The sequence below is a fragment of the Brienomyrus brachyistius genome, chromosome 9, assembly GCF_023856365.1.
Source record: "Brienomyrus brachyistius isolate T26 chromosome 9, BBRACH_0.4, whole genome shotgun sequence".
NCBI lineage: Eukaryota > Metazoa > Chordata > Actinopteri > Osteoglossiformes > Mormyridae > Brienomyrus > Brienomyrus brachyistius.
Window position 1 is genome coordinate 4,466,002 of NC_064541.1, and position 21,224 is coordinate 4,487,225.

The 21,224-nt window shown below is 42.5% G+C and overlaps 1 long non-coding RNA gene across 2 annotated transcripts; it reads right to left on the reverse strand.

Annotated features, from left to right (window-relative positions):
• Window positions 1-9,450: 9,450 nt before the first annotated feature.
• Window positions 9,451-12,949, reverse strand: LOC125748362 (uncharacterized). Of its 2 annotated transcripts, XR_007399517.1 has the most exons (6): window positions 12,759-12,949; window positions 12,405-12,489; window positions 12,005-12,106; window positions 9,984-10,310; window positions 9,792-9,900; window positions 9,451-9,699 (listed from the first exon to the last, which is right to left on the reverse strand). It is a non-coding gene; the product is annotated as an uncharacterized LOC125748362 (long non-coding RNA). The 2 variants fall into 2 exon arrangements; XR_007399516.1 differs by having other exon boundaries at window positions 9,453-9,699; window positions 9,792-10,310; window positions 12,759-12,932.
• Between the last annotated feature and the right edge of the window lie 8,275 nt (window positions 12,950-21,224).

The following is a 21,224-nucleotide window of genomic DNA, read 5'->3' on the forward strand; positions in this document are numbered from 1 at the left end:
GGGTGCTAACGTTGGCCAAAATACTTTGTAGAATTCTGCTGGGAAACCATCGGGACCTGGGACTTTATTATTTGGAAGATGCTGTACGGCTCCGGGTCCGGTGGCAAAAGACCCATCCGCTGACATACAGTTTGTTGACCGCGATGACAGCACGGGAGCCTCCGTCGATGAATTTTTTTCCTTATAGGGAACAGGATCTTCCTTCTTTCCAGGATCTCCTTGGGAAACTGGTCGTTGATGCTAAAGTTTGTTCCTTTTAATTCCCAGCCGAGGCTTTTAACCAGTTCTTTTTGTTTAAAGTGCTCGAATTTAGCCACTATTGGTCTGGGTCTGCGTCCGTCGGGTCTCTTCACTCCTAGGTGGTGAACTCGATGGAAGCTGATGGTTTTTACTGTGTCCTCCGGGAGTTTTAGCTGAGTTAGAATGAACTCTTTCACCGTAATAATAATAATAATAATACATTTTATTTGTATTGCACTTTATATTTTAGCAATTTCAAAGTGCTAAAATATGCTTTCTCCAGGATGCCTGAAATTACTAAATTGTCTCTCATGCTGCGGGCCTGGAGGTCAATGATAGTTTCTTTTATTTTTTTATTTTCCTCCGAAAGGCGCGTCATTCCATCTGTGAGGGATTTTACCGATTCCCCGAGGGTCGCATTCTCTGCAGCGAGTGATTCCACCTGTTGTTGGTTGTACTCCACTGACTCACGCAAAGCCTGGAACTCTTTATGGAGAATTTCCATTAGGGACAGACGCGCATCTAAGCTGGATAGTCGTATATCTATAGACTCCAAAATGTCTGTCACATCGTTGGCATTACGAGTAGCCGCTTCTGGGGAGTCCTCGGGGCGGCTTCTCTTGGAGGACGAGTTATTTTTACAGGTGGAAGTGGTCGGCGTTTTGTCTGATTTCCGCATAGCAATTCTCTCGAAGCACTTGTCTATAAAATTTTCTAAACTGTTCAGAATTTCACTGTGCTCCAGGATGCTAAATTTTTTTACGGATACAACTGAAATGTATTTTGATTACCTTTAAGGCTGTCTAGAGATAAGTTGGCGTGGAAAGAATCTGATTGATAACCTTTTTGTAGTCAGCTGCGCGCCGCCATGTTCAATACTGCCGTGGTTCTCGTCGAGGTCTCGTGTTGTTACAGCATAGCCGCTACTCAGTTTTTCTCCGGTTTTCTTGCTGCTCTTGTCTCTCGCACCCCAGTAAAATGGCCGCCGCCTCGTTTTCATTATGTATACCTTGGACAATGACGTCAACTTAATGCGACTTATCATATTTTGACTCTCGTTGCTCTAGCTTGTCAGTAGCTGACAGGAGAACAAGAGGATATCAGTTCATCAATTTAAATTTCTCAAGTTCATGACTGTAAGTATGACCACAGTGCATATGGTGCAACTGATAGTTTTGTTACTTCATACCATCTGATGTGGACCCAGGCCGCATGTTAAACATGTCAAGTAAATTGGCGATGCTAATTTCTGTTAGCCTGTTAATGGCAGTTCCCATTAGGTGTTAGCATAGTGCTAATTGTCACTGACGGTAATCGATCTAAAATCATTTTGGAGGCCTACGTGGTCCCACTGTTAAGCAAATAAATTCAGTGAACCAAATCTGAAACAGCACGAAGACGATAACAGTCTTAAAAATGATTAGACTAAGAGCTCTTTCATTTAAAAACAAATTGAGATTAGGCTACTTGAAGCCTACATCTAAATGCCTGTGTTTGTGTAGGTTCCTGTGATATCCTTGCAGCCCAGCAATCACCACACAATAAATATTACTTGGCTTGTGCCGTTTATTTGCACAACTGCAAACAGGCTTAACGGCTCCTGGCTCAACTTCTTGTTCTAGCTAGCTTCCATTATTCCCCAGAACGTTAGCTCCCTCTAGAGGAATTATATGGGTATGCTTTCACATTCAGTTTACCACAGTTAGCCTACAGAAAATCTGTATTGGATCAGTATTTCTGTTTAACCTACATTTTTGTGCATTACTGTATTTAATATCTTTGACACTAATAGGCAGTGTTGCAGGAAAATAGTAGCCTATAATGGTTAATTTAGAGAATGTGTTTCTAATTACAGAAGTGAGGGAGAGCAGAATCATGTGAAGGAGGTGTACGTTTAAGGTGGAATGGACGATAAATCCTGAGTTCAGGGACTGGATAGGGTATGTGACAGATAACGTACATCGGGCATACTGCAAGATATGCAAGAAAGCTTTTGATGTAGGCAACATGGGCATTTCTGCTGTTCAAAGCCATGCCAAAGGACAGGGACACAAGAGGGTCCTCTCCTTTTGAGTAAGTCACTGGTGTTGTGTTAGACCATAGCTACTTGCCAGCCAGCTTTGGAGCCCTAACTGAGAATGCTCTGGTGTATATCATAGGTTTTGTTGTTAGGCAGGTCGTGAAGAAGCTGAAGTGTGATGTATGCTGCAGTAGCTTGGTTAGTACAGCCGTGCCTTCACGTCTCGGTCAGAACTATCATCTGCTGACCATGTGTAACAATGGAGGCCTGCTGATACCAAGCCATGGTACAGTAAAGGCGATTGGCTCAGCTGAGCAGTGCATCAGACAGGCCTCCAACATCCAGTCTCTGTTGAACAGGGTTGTGAAAGCAGATGTAGGTTTTCAGGATATATTTAATCTTTGTGATCACATTGCTGAAACTCAAGATGGCATTGGCAACCATCACTTCAATTTAATTTCACTTGTCTTGCTTTCACAAGTTGAGAGAAGACCATGTGGCAAAAGTACATACTCTCCAACTACAGACCAGCAGTTTGAGGAAGAAACTGTGTAAAATAGTATTGTTATAAGGATACTAAATACTAGACACAGAGCCTCTGTCTTCCCACCCCCACGTCACAGGAAAGACACAGCTTCTGTACTGACACCAGTATATATTGCAGTTCATTGGCTATAGTTCTTGACAAATATATACAAGATGCCTGTGTGTATAGACCTGCCCTGTCTATAGTTATTTTTCCAAAAAGGAGGTAAATGGATGTTCATCTTTCATATTACCGTAAATGTAAAAAAAAAATAAAGTATTTTCCTTGTCTGGAAAATGTATTGTGTACAGTTCATTGTCTATAGTCCTCTACAAGTCTATACAAATGCCCATTGCTTTGGATAAAGGCGTCTGCTAAATGCTTAAATGCAGTAACGGTCCCCCCCCCCCCCTCCAGGTGTAGGGAAACTATAGTGGAACTAATGTTGCGTTTGGGTTTAGGTCTGGTCAGTTTTGCTGGTAACATTTTCGTTTTGCTCAGTTAAAAGTGCAGCATTTGTTATGCGGCTGAGAAAGTGTTTTAAGTTATAATGTCAATATTCATGGATATTGGAGTTATTGTATGAGCTGCAGTCATAAGTTAATGGCGTGAGCAAGCTGTAGCCTATTTAGGTTTGTGTTTGGTTATTTTTAGGAAAATTCCTGTGTTTTTACTGATTCGTTTTTTGATGTATGTGCTTTATTTTATCTAGTTCTCACGGCATGCTCGACCGGATAGATATGTGAATAAATGCCCGTGATCAGAGATCAACTTGTGTTTGTTATTGAGGGAGGTTACAAGGGGGGGGCGGCTCATAGGAAAGTTACGCATCATCATCATCGTCATCATCATCATTATTATTATTACTACTTAATAGGCTTTGTTTAGCAGGTAAATTCATGTGGGCTTGTTCTTTTCATATTAAGACGCATTAATACCAACTAGCTTTAAGAATAGTGGAATGTTACACTTTTTTCTTCCTCCGTTTGTGGCGCCCCCTGGATGAATGGCGCCCTTGGCCCATTGCCTATATTGCCAATGCCACGGGCCGGCCTGCATAAATGTAAATGCATGAGTGGTAACACAATGGGATTTATCATGGAGATTACCAGGGTCTTTCAGCTAACATTGCTGGCCTTTTTTGTGGTGTTTTGTATTTGCATTGTTCTGCACGTAGTAGGAGAGTAGTGTATGTTTATTTCGATTGGAAGAATGAAAAAATACCTATATGCGCATTACATTTTGAACATAAAAGTAGGCTGTGTTAAGAAAAACCGCTTCCCTGTCGATTTACTCGTGGCTCGGTCGTAAATACATGTCTGACATTTATAATGAACCAAGACAATAAAAATCACTTCTCAAATTTGCCCATTTATGGTTCTTTATTTCTGAATGCCAGCTTGTCCCTGATAGACGTTCATTCATTTAAAAGGAGCTCTACCCCGTCCCAAGATGGCGGCTCTGTTGACGCATTCGCTCCCATAGACGGCTGTATTCAACGCGACATCCAGTGTTTATATCTCTGGTACTGATCTAGCTGTAGTTAGATTAAATACAGTACAACTCTTCACGTAAACCCGCATTAGAAACAGAGGTACAGAGAGAGTGTAAGGAAGCTAAACTTCATCCATTATTATAAAAAGAATAAAATACATTACTCCAGATTGCAGTGTTAGTTTGGCCTCCTTTGCATATTTTCCTTTTCCTTCACAATTCATTTATAAAAATAGATCCAGAAAAAGGAATAATTGGAATGTTTCCTTATAGAAACAGTGGGACAAGATAACACTGTGGCCGTTATGAAGCCAGGCGCCGAAAGTTGGTGACGTATCCCAGCTAATAAATGTTATTTATGAGAAAACTACAGTAATGTGGATGTCAGTTCTTCTTTATGCGTGAAGGATGGCGCAATGGCCCTGGTGGACGGCGTGGCCAATGCTGCTGACAGCCTTCGGCTATGATACAGTCCCAGGGACCGAGCTGGAGCACACTTCCACTTTTAGGATTGGATGGAGAAGCAGCATACAAGATCGACAGCAAGACAACTTCACCTGTCCAGCAAACCAACCATGCTGAACTGGCCCCTACTAATGGAAGTGAGATGTACTTCTGCAGGGGGTGTTATAGGGGGAAGAACATCCTTGCGTCTGCCGGAGTGCCCCCTCAAGTGGCTGTGACCGAACTCGATGGATGAATTGGACTGCATGTACTATGGCTATGTTAAATGCCAAAATACAACGAAATAATGTTCAACGAATGTTATTGACATCTAATCATAGTGCATGGAAGCAACTGTGGAGTATTAGTTCTACTATGTGGTTACATCTAAAGCCTGAAATACCTCAGTGTAATGATACTTTATGCACTGGGCATGGGGGAATGTATAATGTAGCTACACACCAAGCTCGATGTAGATTCCACGGGTTGTCCATAATAGCTGGAGGGGCATAATGGTGTCGTGGATCGCCCAGGGGAAGCCCCTATGACGTCACACGGGACTCCCCTGCCACACCCCCGCTGGTTTCCCTAGGAGGGAGTTGAGCAGCGGCCGTAGCGCTTCTACACCTGTCCCGAGAACCGGCAGGACCGCTTACCGTTTGCCCTCCTCTACCAGCTGATGCCCGTCGGGGTAATCGGCGAGCCTTTTTATTCGTGTCTGGCACACCTGCCGATCTTCAGCCCTCCGTGCTAAGTTCCAGCGTTTATTCCCTGACCTGTCTCTACCTCTGTTCTGTCTCTTCCGACCTTTGCTTATAGCCTAGCCCTCTCACTGCCGATGCCGATCGCCTGACCACCTGTCTGTTTTCACTACCTCGATTTTGGATTTTTTTTGTCTCTGTCCTGTTGCTCTCTCTCCCGGAGTTGACGGAGAAGATAAATATTGGACTGATCCGCTATAGCGTCCTCCTTATTTTCCGCAACCCCCGCCGTGATTAATGGACTCTACAGGTAAAGGGAGAATAGCTTGATACCTATATTAACAAAAGGTATGATATACGAGATTGTGATAAAATTGATAGAGGATATATATGCTCACTACGAACACGTCATACTAACCCATGTTTTGATACGAAGGGAAACGTGTGCCAATAGTACTATTGGCCCCCCCGAGATATGCTATTTGAAGTCGGTCCTCACATCCTTTGTGTGAGTACCATCCACGTCCATGAACATCTACCATACGTGCCGTATTCCGGATGTTAGAATAACACATATATTTGGAAATGGCAACACAAAACATATTGGTTAAAAATTCGAAAACCTTATGAAAGTATAAACCAAACGCAAATGTCACTAGCAACGCAGTCACTGAATATTTTTGAATGTGTGAAACTAACGTCAATATCTGTCATTGCTTGTTGCACATGCTTGAAAATTAGTCAGAAATCAGTCCACTTAAAACTACGTAAATACAGTCAGACAAATAACAAAATAAATCACAACATGCTTAATTCTTTGATCATGTTCTTATCGAGCCGCCACACTGTCACGCTCGGAAGGACGGGTTCGCTGAGCGAGCGTGGTTGGGGCGGCTCGAAGAGCAGTAAAAGCAAGTTGCAGGCAAGATGCGGGACGAACAGGGTTTAATGGAGCGACCGGGACAGGAAACAAGGTACAGGTATCACGCAACACTTTCAATGACAGACAAGGGGTTAATGCAAAACAGGGACTTAAATACACGGAACAAGGCAGAAAACAAGACACGACTGGGCACGATCAGGAAATGCTGCGACATGTAATTTTCTCATACCGTTAAATAGAGCGCAAAGCCTTCATATATTATAGACTGTAAATTTTTATGATTTTAATGAGCTTCTTTAATGTATCATTCAATATGTTCAGTATAATGCCTATATAAATTTATTCATGCAATTTCCTCAAAGTTCTCTGAAGTGGGTGAATCTGAATACAAAAGAAAGCCAAGTTGTGACAAACCTTCACAAGATAAGATAAAGATTAAAAACAAATACTATGAAACTAGTCTTTTTCAGAAGATTTTCTCAGTCGACTCAATCAGAAACTATCAACATACCTGATCTTATAACCAAATCATTTGCTTTGTGCAAAAAGCGCCATCTAGCGGTCATTATGTGTCAGTAACAGTGTCCCTCTCTGAAGACTTAGCGGTCTTTTGACCGCCTAGCCGCGCTATACTGTAAGTAGGTCAAACCAGCACTGGGCTTCTAGTGTTAATAAATCACACTTCAGAAGATGTGGCGCCCACTACATTCCGTTATAGGAATATCATTGTGGGATCATGCTTAACTGTTAAATGAATCTCTGCAATTAATGCAAATGGCTGAAGACCTCTTCAATGGCATAACACTACTTAATTGGCTGTGCATACCTTTGTGGTCGGAGGGATATTGGTAGCTTTGGGAAAAACTATTGAATCCACGGCTCAGAATGCCTGGTGGAGTATATTTGAAGGCTGGTCCCCAAAGGCCCGACGCTTCCTGGACGTGATCATACATCCTGCAATAAAAATTTTAATTGTTGTCACATTATTATCCACATGGGACACCTGCTTATGTATCTATGCCCGCAGGTTATACCGTAAACGTCTTGCACAAAACATATATTGGTGAACCATGGCCAAGGCACCGAATGTATCGGAACGAACTCGCGGACGATTACGTCGCCCACGTAGCATAGGATTAATAAGAGTCGTTCGCTGTCCTCCTGATACTGTAATATTCTAGGAAGTTGTGATTGTTCAACTCCACCTAGCAGACATACATATAAGGAGATTGAGGTAATGATTGATTCTGATGGTGTATGGACTAATCATCCCGAGATTCAAGTATGTCGTCCATGATTCACCCATATTATTGTGCCAAGGTGGAACTGCACAAACATCTTTTTCACTGACCACTTACTGTATATAACTTTTTATATATTAATTTATTTTTACCAATACTTGGTTTGGCGGAACGCTTATCTCATCCTGGGCCAGTTATCTTGGTTTTAAGAAGAAGAAAGAGCGTCACCCAAGGACATTTGCCTTGTTTTTCTAGAAATTAAAAGAGAAAGTGTTATTTGGTATGCTCTGCAGCTGCAGGCCATATCACTCCACTTAGGTGAGAATTGGAGAACTGAGAGTGCATTGCCTGAGGGGAGGGGTGAGCTTGGCCAGCCCAATTCCTGCCCACACGCACACAGTCGTTTTCACCAATTTAGTATAAGGCCACTTAAAAAAAAAAAAATGGTTCTCGTCCCTTTTTTTGGAGGGGGTGGGTAGGGATTTTAATTTTTTTTTTTTACAAATTTTGATTGACTGTTTGGACTTTCAAATATGTAAGAAAATACATATTTGAAAATACATACCGAAGAGAGCAGACCTACTTCGTACGCCTCCTCAGTTCTTCCAGTTTGTTGCGTTTCAAATATATTAAATGTAAGAAAATACAAGAATGTAAATTCCTTGATCCATGTGTATCTCATAAATGCCTTCCCAACTATGGATTTGGATACTTTATGCTGATGTTTCATTCGTGAATATAAAAATTATACTATTTGAAACCAATATTCTGTTTGTCATTCCCATTTAAATGAACAACCAAGATTTTAAAATATATATCTAGAAAGTGTATTAAAACATGTTAAAACACAAGGAATTTACAAAATACAGGAACCTGAATGGTTGAACAAGGAATTGCAACTCTACAAACAAGTACTTAAGAACATAAGTACCACATCACTTCCCCAGATTTAAATCTTTGCACCAGCCCATCTCAGGTAGAGACAAATTTAGGTTCATGAAACCATTCCAAGACTAGGATTACACAATTTTGAGAAAACTAGATTGAAGCTAGTATTTTCAAGACTATATGAATTTAACTGCACTTGCCCAAATCACATCACGAAACCCTGTTCTATTCAAACACACTGTCCATGAACTATTCCTTCAAAAGTCTTTGAGAAAGTCTGAATATATACACACTACAACGATCTTCACACCGTACCAGTCCTTCAGGAGCACCCCTCTCCCTTCCTGGGCGATACTGGCCACCACAAAGGCCATGGCATGGAGAAAAAGACCTAAAACATCGAGAAGGGTCCAGCTGCAGACGACTGTAGAGTGGAGCTCCACAGGAAACACGCGATCTCCACTCTGTTACAGTTCTGGCGAATAAACACATGTTTTTGTTCATTATAGAAAAGTTTATATATGTGTATATGTCAAGATCGGTGGTTGCGATCGTAGGTGAAGCGGGTGATCGCACGGGCAGGCGAGTGGGCAGGAAGCAGGCAGGCGGAATACGGGGAAAAACGGGGATTTATTGACGGGCAGGACCAAAGGGGGCAAAACGCAGGCACTGACATCAACAAACATCAGTAACATCAATGACGGACAATGAACTAAGGTAAGACATGGACTGAAATAGACAGGACTGGGCGAATATAATCGGACACAGCTGGGCAAGATCAGGGAAGCATAATCAGGGGGCGTGGCACACACGAGGATCGGACAAGCCGGGCGTATATATACATATAAAGTCATAAAATATCTTAAGTGTTATAAACATACACATATATATAGAAAATAATATATAGAAAATAATAATATATATATATATATATATATATATATATATATATACACACACACACACACATACATACACTAGTTGTATAAATGATGATCGACATGTAATAATTATATTTAATAAACTGTTAAATTTATTTAGAAGGCAACAACAAACAGGATGAAATAAAAAAAATAATAATCAACACACTCATGTGCCAGTAATTTAATCATTCTTATAACAGACAGCATTAATCCGAAGGCCCCGCTGGTCAACACAGGCCTGTAAAAATAATTCCATGTCCTCTTGGACCTGAAAACCAAAGAGGAATGGCTCCTTGGATTCTATGTTGTCTCCATCCAGCACATCCCTTCTGCTGGTTTCTGTCAGAAGCATAGGAAGAAACATTATTATAACACTTTTTCAGAAGTAAAACAATTTACTGCTAAAAGTAAGGTTTAAAGTGTGCACTGACCAGGCTAAGTTCCACAGATTTGCGCTTTCTTAGTCTGAATACAGGTGCATGTTCACCTCTCAGCACAGCCTCTGATTCCTTTGTCCAGTGTGCAAATACCTTCCCATAACTTATAATGGAGAAATACTGATATTAATAATGTGTCTTTAATTTCATTTTTCAGTCAAACTTAACAGATACACACACACTGACCTTCGGAGATCAAAGTTTTCCATTAGCAGCAGGCACCACCATTTCCGCAATTTCGGCATGTCTAACTATTAAAAATCAATTTAGTGTCATTTAGTGACTTCTTTGCACACATACTTTATTGCTCTCTAAAAAGAGCTACTTACTATGGTGTAATAAAAGGGAGCATCCAGCACCACATATAAAGCAGACTGTCAATTAAAAAATAAATGTCAATGTTCATGACTTATTCTCAAAAGCATCTTGACAGTCCAAAAATATCTGAATGACGAATCTTACCATCAACATGTAGATGCCACAGTCAACCTCAAAGTCTTGTCTTGGAAACCCCTTTATTATCACAATGGGATAAAACACTCTTTAATCACATTTCATCAATATACCTGTATTAGAAAATCTCTATATAATCACACACATGATCACATGCTCCAACTCAAAGCCATTCATTTCAGACCACTCCCCTGGACTGATATTCTCTGCAAGCTTCCTGTTATTTTAAGATATAACATACAGAAATTACTGCTAGTACAAATAAAGTATTAATTGTTAACAACTGTTAACTGTTAATGCTGCAGCAGCATGCTCTTTATAAACAGGCTTAAAAACACAGCCTGTACACAATTAGCAAAATGTGAAAGGGTCAGTCCGTGCCAAATCAACCAATGTCCAGAAAAGTTCCATGCGCATCATTCCTGATTTTGATGAAAACTTGGTATTTTGATCCTTATAGAGAACACTGAAAATTCCCCAAGTTTTATTGAAAAATTCAGATGTGAACCAAAAACTGATTTTTGCAAGTCCATAGCTTTGAAGTGCTTCCCGTGAGCTTAATTTTAATGCCAGATTCTGAAAGAGCAGGGAAATGTATACCAGGAGAGCGATTTTCAGCTCTCTAGCATGCTTAGAAGCGAACATATGGTCTCTTGAAAACCCTTACAAATTACATGCGTGATTCGCGAGTGCAAAAAAGGGGCGTGGCACCCAAATTTGAAAGGGCCATAACTTTGGACTGCATCAGAATTTTTCAATAAAACTTGGGGAATTTTCAGTGTTCTCTATAAGGATCAAATTTTACATACCAAGTTTTCATCAAAATCAGGAATGATGCCCATGGAGCCCCTGGTTGATTTGGCATGGACTGACCCGAAAGTACATTCATATGCTTAGTCTTGATCAACCTCTACAGAAGTTCTGTAATTTCTGTTTCATCATATTTTAACATTTACAGCATTTAGCTGACACATTTATTCAGACTGAACTGCACTGCCCAATTATAACGACAATTTAATTTGGTAACTATATCGGATAAACCAATTCTACTGTCAGAACTCATCTTCTAGGTATTTTAATACTATTATTTAAATATCTGATTTAACATCTGATGTATCACCTTTTAATCAAAAGGCTGTACTCCACAGTACAGGTCTGTCAAGTAAGCATGTGAATTCACTGAATAAACTGAAGACATGCTGAACACAAAATAGATCAGAACGTGATCTAAAATGTACTTAACCTGGAACACTGAACAGGTTCCTGCACACTAACATAAACAGAAAATTGACCTCAAGAGTGACACATATTGGTGGCCACCAAATCATGTCCTTTTCTTAGCACATCATGAGTCGAGAAAGAACATTTCTTTTATACCTGGCTTCATCACCTAAGAGACAGTTACTCAAGGTGTTAAGCAATGCCATTGCAATAACAGTCAGTCAATGATTCACAGTAGTTGCCCATGGCTTAAAATGTGTAAATTAAAGCTGTACCAAGATGTAACTGACACAATTACAATAAAATCTTAAAATCCTAACATCCTCAGACTTTTGGGCTTTTATTCGGTTAAGTGTATTGTATGGTATTGATGTGCTCCTACATACACAAAGCTAAAAATGCCCAGGAGTCCATAGTGGGAACACAATAATGTCCTTCCTCTCTGCATCATTCTGAAATGGAGATCAATATTTTACATGAAGTACTCTTACACTAGTTCTAAATAATAATCACCCAGGAAAATTTGTACTTACAGAAAGGGATTGAAGTGGCTCACAGTTGTAGGGAGGAAGCCAAGTCCGGGTGACAATGTACCTTGTCCCAGCATGGTAGTGTGCACCGCCGTATAATTTTGTCTGTAAGCAAAAATATACTAGTATAAATCAACTGAATGAAATTATATTTAAGCAATTTATTCCATACTGATAGCATGCATATGAAAAAGGTCTAAGTAAAATATTAAAAGCCTCTAAAATAAACTGAAAACCTGAGTCAAACCACAGAGATCAACAAACGATGTTTATTAAAAACAATGCTTATTACTATCTACTTGTCATGCTGGTGAAATTATTAAAAGAATTTGTTATAAAGATTATCGAAAATATGTAGTAAAAATCAACAAACTCACTGCGCATGAAATCGGATGCAACATACCTTGAAAAAGCAAAGCCGCTTTTAAACGGGGATCCATGTTTACAATTTGGTTTATAAAACAATGTTCCTTTTAATGTAATGGCAACTGTAATATCAGAAAACACAATACAAAGTGTAAGGATTACTGCGCCTACGGCTTCTAACTAAATACACGTAACTGTCAGATGGTTAATAAGACTTTGCAGCAAAACGAGCAAAAATACATTTTTTTTAAAGTAAACATTAAACGTTTTCATGGAAAGCCAGCTCTATATGACAAGTGCTAAAACAGCTCGTCAAGCAACATAACGTTAGACTCAAATATTGTGTGCACACGATATTATTTTTATATGTTTGTCGCGTCGCTTAACTTACTTCAGGTTCGAAGACTTAGTCCAGACTCTCTCTTGGTACAAACACAGTGTAGATCGCATGTTTCCTGTGGACCCCCACTTTACGTCGTAAAGATTAGCCCCACTTTACGTTCTTAAAGATCACGTGTTTCCTGTGGAGATGACATATTTCCTGTGGAGATGACATTTTTCCTGTGGAGCTCCACTCTACCGTCTTCTGCAGCTGGACCCTCTTGAAAACATCCGAGAATTTCCCCACTCAAAGTAAGTGTAAACAAAATGGCTGGAAAACGGCATCTGCGCCGAGGGTTCCCGAGTGGTTCCGAATCGACAATCGTCGATGTGGAATGCACGGGAAATTCAAATTTCGTCATTCTTGGGCGTTTTCCATGCGATTTTTACGAAATAAAATTCGGATCGGAGGCATTTCGGCGGGTCGGGAGGGGACAAGAACCAATTTTTTTTAAAGTGGCCTAAAGGAAGGGGGAGAACTCAGTACTAACCGGAGCTTAGCCGTGGGATAGAGCGTGCATCGCCTGGCACTTATCAGGACTCAGTGTTGGGCTCCTGCCAGGACTGAAAGGGGCTCCCCAGTCCGTGGGTGATGATGGCACGTCCGATTGTGAATAGCGTTGCAGCTGCTGATGCATTTTAATCATTAGAGGGACTTGTGAAGAAGGAGGTGCCGCCTATTAATGTTGCTTGCTTATGGCGTTAAGAGCCCTGAGTGTGCATCGGTCAGAATGCATCAGTCCGTCGTTCCACCAGCCTTTATTAACAACAGCAACTTGCTTTCGTGGGAATATACGTGTGGTTCTGCAACAACCAAATTGAACTCCCGGTAAACATCACACACCGCCAAATAACAGCAATTATCTCGTTCCGGAATGATAAATTAACAGCCTTTTATATTTAAACAATATTTAAATGAGTTAGCCCATGCTAAGTCGGCTGCAGAGCTATTGTGCTAACTGCACTAAGAACACAATGTTATGCCATCCTTCATAAATAAGGTATTTAAACATACTTAAAATGCAGAACTTAAATCATAAACATAATAAAGGATTACAGTTAAGGGAGCAAACGTTAACCAAATACAAACGTACGGCTCTTGGACTGAACAAGCAGGGTGCTAAAACTCAAAACTACAGTTCCTACGCGGTCCGCAAGGTGGCACTCGCCGCCCACCACTCCCGACACCAACAGTCGTCTTCACTCTTCATGACAGGACTACTTAGCAATGCTTATGATATTTCGTAATTTTGTCTGATATTCCATAATTTTGTAATCATTAAAGGGACTACTTACTATTGCTTATAATATTTCATGATTTTGTCTCGCTTTATATTTCATACTTTTAATATTCCTGAAGAGACCGAAGCGTACCTGTTTGTTCCGACAGCCCTATATCCCCCTCTCGTACTAAAACACCCAAATAACCTTTGCCAAGACCCTCTCCCTTCTCTCCTCCATCTTCTGCATGGTATACAACTCTTCTTTCAGGATACAGCAGTACTCTTGCTGAGCTATGCACAAAAATTGGAAACCAGTGTGGGTTGTAAAGACAGAACAGACATTTCCCTTTTTTCAGACTTTCTTGCGTGAGTTGCAGGGGATTTTCACTGATGGAAAGGTCATATCTGAACCCCTCATTCCCCAACAAATGTCGTCTATGACCAATATATGTATAACTGAGGCTGATGTGGTACTAAGCCTAGCTAAGCTCAAAATAAATAGATGGCATCTTGCCTGCAGTTTTAAAGGAGATGAGGAATATTATTAGCCGACCTTTAACTTTATTATTCCAGAAATCCTTATCTGCTGGTGTGGTACCTTCTGATTGGAAGCATGCTAATATAACACCCATATTCAAAAAAGGGGATCGAAGTAATCCAGCAAACTATAGGCCAATCAGTTTAACTGGAAAAAATAATGGAAGCTATAATCCAAGTGAAAATGGTAAGTAACATTCTGAGGGATAACCAACATGGATTCAGGTGAGGAAGGTTCTGTTTGACTAATCTGTTGGAGTTCTTTGAGGGAGCTACAAGAGAAATTGATCACAAAAAGGCCTATGATGTCATCTACTTAGCTTTCCAGGAGGTCTTTGATGTTGTCCCCCACAAATGGCTCTTGCTTAAGCTCAAAGCTGCACGGATTTTAGGAACTGTAGCAGCTTGGATCGAAAACTTTGTAACAGACAGGAAGCCGCGGGTATTTATTAGAGGCACAAGGTAAGAGTTTTAATGGGCACACAGAGAGGCATACGGGACAGAATAGTCATAATAATGCAATGACAGGACTAGTGAAACAAACTCTGACGTGGACTTAAATACACAGAACTAATGAAAACCAACTCACAACAGCTGATGACAAGGGGATTCCACACGAGGTTAACGAGGGGCCGTGGCACACACGAGGACAGGACTGGCAGGGTGTGACAATATAGGTTGCCTTATAAAAACCACTGGAATTCAAAGTGACAGATCGCCGTAGAGTCCTGTTTATAAACCTTTATTAATACTGAAGTGATAGAGGTAAGGTTTACTCACAGATAACAAGTTATGTCTGAAGCTTTATTTGGTCACACAAGCAGCTTGACGGCACAGACTCGGCGCTATTTGTCTCTGAGGAAAAGGAAACTCATTAGATTTCCTGTCAAACATTTATGCAGGTAATTACACCAGGAATGCCGAAGGCAAGCAATAGTCTGATACATAATAAAAACTAGCAGCTGTCGGAATGGTTTTATTCGTTTTATTATTGTTGATTTATTTAGTTGTTGTATACTTTTGGATTAAAATGAATTAAACAAATTTGTCCGTCATTGATGTTACTACCGTTGATCTGTCCTGCCCGTAGCCTTCTTTCCCTTAATAAATCCCCAGTTTTCCCTGTATTCCACCTGCCTGCCTTGTCTTTCCCTGCCTCCTGCCCACTTACCTGCCCGTCGCTACCCGGGAAACCTGACAACTGCAGTTCCACTGTTTTGTTTGGCACCCTAAATTATGTCCTGCAATCTGTGGAAAAATCTGAAGGCTGAGGAATGTTACGTAACACAGCTGAAATGCAAAAGCTCTCTCTGGTGTAATTCACTGCATAAAACCAATGGTCTTAAGTGTGGTGTCTTCTTCATAACACTCCCTGACTTTTGTATCCGTGACCATGAGATAGGGTGGGCTGCTTTTCTTCCTTCATTTTACTAGTGTTCCTCCCTTTCCTCCCAGCCTTGGCTGGTGGTTCAGGCAGCATCACCTTCTTTTAATGGACCACAGTTACACAGAGATGAATAACATGGAATACTTTGGATTGAGGTTTTGCAGTAAGAGGGTGCTGAAGGAAAAAGGAGTTTCAAAGAAATCGGTCTGCCTGTACTGCCGATTTTGTCTCTGCCCATTTCAGATGTTCATGTAAAGTGTGAATTTACTAATGTGACATTCCTTAAATATAACCACTGAAACAGAACGGTTGTAAATTTGCTGTCCAGTTTGGTAGATGGACTGACGCAGAGGCGGAGCTATGGATAAGTCTGGGTGGTATTGACAGCTGGGCCCACCCAATTAGATTAATGAATCTGCATTCTTTATATATAAATTACTGTCTTCTAACTCTGTTCCTATACATCACTGTTGTTACTGTGGCAAGTACGACAGAATGTGTGAGCTCCCTCTAGTGGTCCTCTAGGTATAATTTTTTCTCACTTTTTTGCTATTCTGTCTTTTCATACCTATAATGCGGCGATTAGCTTCATACTGGGCACCGACACACCTGGAAATGACGTAACATCGAACCAAATGCCAAAAGTAATCAGAAGTTAGCACGCTGGCCAGAATGCACAGATAACAAGCTACACTGCAAGTCGTCCAGCCACGACGTCACCCAGCCCCTCGTCTGCCGTCTAAAATACAGGTAAATTACATGTGCTCCATATTTCTGCAGCTGACATTATTTTGAACTGGGCCATAAAGAACATATTCTCATAGCGATGGCTTTTAATCAGTCCATGCTGGATCTGGGAGAAATGATGCGGCGAGCAAAGCAGGTGGTTTGGGTGCCGACGGTGCGTGAAGGTGTGCAGGCAGCGGCAGGAGAGAAGATGTTAAGGATTCAGTGGAGTGCAAAGGTTGTAGGTGATTTGAAGTTAGACAACAGAGATTCGTGGCTGTGGAGCATGATAGGAGTTTTGTGTGATTCAAAAGAAAGTACAGAGGAATGTTGGCAGGAAATGGAAACAGAAGTGCCTGAGGAGGTGTGGACTGCTCATGATACAGATGTAGGCCTAGTAAATTCAGCTAGCCCACTGGAAATTTATCTTAAGCCGGGGTGCACACCACCCTGGAAAAACCAGTACCCCTTGAAACCTGAGGCCGAGGAAGGTATAAGGGAAACGATAGAGGGATCACTGGATGCAGGGGTGTTGGTGCCTACCATTAGCTGCTGCAACACCCCCCTCTTGCCTGTGCCAAAGGCAGGAGGTGAAAAGTGGAGGCTGGTACATGATTTGCGTGCAGTAAATGAGGTAGTGGAGGATCAGACAGCAGAAGTTCCCAATCCACACACTGTTGACAAATGCGCCCCCCCATTGCAAAATGGTTTACAGTTGTGGATTTGTGTTCAGCGTTTTCAGTGTGCCCCTTGCAGAACAGTCACAGTTTCTGTTTGCTTTCACCTACTGGGGTCAGCAGTATACCTAGACGAGGATGCCACAGGGATTTAAGCATTCGCCGCATGTTTTTAATCAGGTGCTTAAGGCAGACTTAGACTGAATTTAAAAAGTACAGTGATACTCCACATACTGTATCTATTGTTGTGTGCGGAAACGCTGGCAGACTGCCACCAGGACTCAGTGCAGTTGCTGAAGGTCTTGGCAAAAGGGGGCCATAAGGTGTCCAAGGCCAAGTTGCAGTACTGCCAAGAGCAGGTTACGTACTTGGGGCGTGAGATCAGCCACGGGATGAAAGCTATAGCAGCAGAACAGCTAAAAGGAATCACTAAGGCTCCGAAACCCATGACTGTGTCACAGATGCTGACATTTTTTAGGGACGACAGGATTCAGCGTGGACTGGATTGAGGACTGTGCTGTGAAGGTGGCACCGTAGTGGGCACTGATAAAGGAGGAGGGCCACACTAATTTGAAGGCCCCCTTAATTTGAACTCGGTAGCATTTGAATCTATCAAGCAGAAGCACCAGAATGCACCTGCTCTGGGCCTCCCAGTCTACACCAAGCCGTTTTATCTGTATGTCGGGAACAGGAAGGACGGCTTTGGGACAGCCCTGCTCACTCAGGACTTGTGTCCTGGCAGACGGAAGCAGCCATTGGCATACTATAGCATGAAGCTGGACAATGTGGCTCACGGATACCCACCCTGTTTCCAGGCAGTGGTGGCTGCCTATTTAGGCTATGAAAAGGCCACTGCCATCACAATGGGTTATCCAGTGACAATTTATACTTCACATAAGGTGGTGGACCTTATTGACAAAGGCAAATGTGTGTTGACCCCAGCAAGGCAGTTAGCGTACTTTGCATTTCTCTCTTACCCGGATGTGACAATAAAGCGCTGCACTACAGTGAACCCTGCAGACAGCATTCCCCTGGAGGATAAGGGCAGCCACATGAGTGTGTGGCAGAGTCTTTGGTTTACACTAAACTGAGACCAGACTTGGAGAGCTCTCCCACTGAAAATAGCGAGATGGTTTTGTTTGTGGATGGCTCATGTTGGAGAGATGGGGATGCCTTGAAGGCTGGGTTTGCTGTAGTTCAGGCACAGGGTGATGATTTTCACACTCTCGTTTCAGAGCCAGTGGCACAACCGTGTTCCGCTCAATTAGTGGAGATAAAGGCTTTGACTGCAGCGTGCCGGCGAGGACAACATAAGACGGTTACAATCTACACAGACTCTGCATACGCAAATGATGTATGCCATCTGTTTGGAGCAGTCTGGAAGCAAAGGGGGTTTCGCAAAATTGACGGCTCCCCCATTCAGCATTATAATCAGATTTTGGAGTTGCTACACGCAATGATGCGTCCCAAGCGTTTGGCTATTGTTTAGTGTCAGGCCCACCGCAAAGGTCGTGATTTTGTTATTCAAGGCAATGCGGCCTCTGATGCGGCAGCCAGGGCGGCTGCACAGGTCAGGACTGCTCATCTTTTGCCTATGGTGACTATAGGGCTGGACCTTACTGTTTCTGATCTGGTGGCCCTGCAGGAGCGTGCGGGCCCCTATGAGGCCTCAGTGTGGCTAAAAAGGGGGGCCTCTAAGGATGCTAATGGTCTGTATAGCAACCATGAGGGGCTTTTGGCCGCACCTCTGTCTTTGGTGAACATTTTGATAACGGATGCGCATGGTCTTGACCATTGCACAAGGGGGAAGGTGTTTTTACACCGCAAGGTTTCTGGGCACCACAGCTGCAAGCAATGGTGGATACAAGGTTGTCAGAATGTGAGGTGTGCATTAAGAACAATGTACGCAAAGCAATCACAGCCCCAGTAGGGCACATTCCAGTGCCGGAGGGACCGTTCAGACACTTGGTGATGGACTATGTGGACATGGGAAAAACAGCATATGGAAAGCGATATATGTGTGATTGTGGACAGGTTCAGCAGACGGGTGGAGGCAATACCGTCCAAGGACATGGAGGCGATGACAGTGGTGAAATTCCTGATCAGAGAGGTGATTCCGAGGTTTGGGATACCAACTGAAATCAGCTCTGATAATGGAGCTGCATTTGTGGGGAAAGTTACTAAGTTAGTGGTTCAACAGCTGAGAATAAAACAAAGGTTGGGATGTGTGTATCACCCTCAGTTGCAGGGTATGGTGGAGAGAGTGAATGGCACACTTAAGCAGAAACTGAATAAGATTTGCGCCACCACGAAAATGAACTGGGTAGATGCACTGCCAACAGCCTTGATGGCGTATCGGATGGAAACGCACAGGGCGACGCATTTGTCTCCGCATGAAATGCTGACAGGGAGACCAATGCCTGGATCGACTTGGAGGGGGCCGTATAAGGGACCCAGCCTAGATCAGCTGGGGGATGAATTAAAGTTGTACATGAGGACGTTAACCAAAATACACAAAGCTATTTCCAAACAGGAAAGGGAGAAAGCACAGAAAGAAGACACAGACCAGAAGGAGCCAGTCATCTTTCCAGGAGATAAAGTCTACCTGCGAGTGTTCCGGCGAAAGTGGCACGAGCCCCGACGAGAGGGACCCTTCAAGGTGACACGAGCCATAGCAACAGCAGTACAGGTAGAAGGGAGTAACACGTGGTATCATTTGAACCACTGCACTAGAGTACTGCACGAAAGGCAGATAGTCACTGAAAACGACACAGAGGATGCAGCTGCCCTTGACTCAGATGGCCCTGATGGAGCTCCCAGAGGAGCTCCACAGCTTGGAGAGGAGCCAGTTTCAGGTTCAGAGCAGACTGAGGGTCAAGAGGGAGCGTCGCAAGCAGACCAGCCACTCCAGACAGGACACGAAGCTGTGGGTTCTGGTAGGGCTGACAGCGATGATATTGGTGATGCTAATGATATATCCGGCCCTTCAGGTCTGGGGGCACAGCAGGACCACAGGTCAGGTGAGTTCAGAACAATTGACTTCACTGACTCCGCCTTGTCCTTTGATGCTGAATAACCTCTCAGATAACAATGAGCGAAAGCGGAGAGATAGGGAGGAGATATGGGTGTGAGGAGAGTGAGCAAATTGTAGAATATACCCAGGATGAAGTAGACCTGGATGGGTTAGCAAAACATATGCTTGGAAATTGGTGGTATAAATAGGCTAAGTATATCGCCGCTTCATTAGGGCAGGAGGGTTGTGTGTTGTGTGCAGGTCCTGACCCTTCAGTTAGAGTAGTCCCATTCCCATACACTAATAAACAGTGTGAAGAATGGGAAATGGAGAGGATTATAAGATTCTGGAAGAGTCTGTGTCAGGAGGGGCAGGCCCCTGAGAAAGACTGCAGACCCATATCTAACCAGTCAGAGTGCATACCATACTGCCCATATCAGTGTCTGATATATCAGGGAAATTCTAAATATGCGTACAGGATGGAAAAGCATTGTGGGCAGTTTAAGCCCTGGGAAGGGGGACAGCAAGATATTATGGCGAACAAATTGAGTTTTTTCAAGGGACTTATTTATGAGTGTTTTACAAATGATAGGCCAGAGGAGGTAGGCATCTTCTGGGGAATATGTGGAACTGTTTGGAATGTGAAAGGTCCCTGATTACAGAACGGAGAACTATCACGTGTTCTGCTGGATGCGCTAGAAAACCAGAGTGTGCCCCTGGCAGATGTGTGGTGGCTGTGTGGTAAGGAGGGTGGATTGAGGCCTACTCTTCCCTATAATTGGGGAGGCCTCTGCGCTAGGATAATGTTAGTCAGCAAGGTGGATATATATTCTAGAAGACGACCGTCTAGGTCCCGCAGATTTGTTGCAAATTACGAGAATCATCCCAATGTATATATAGACGCAATTGGCCA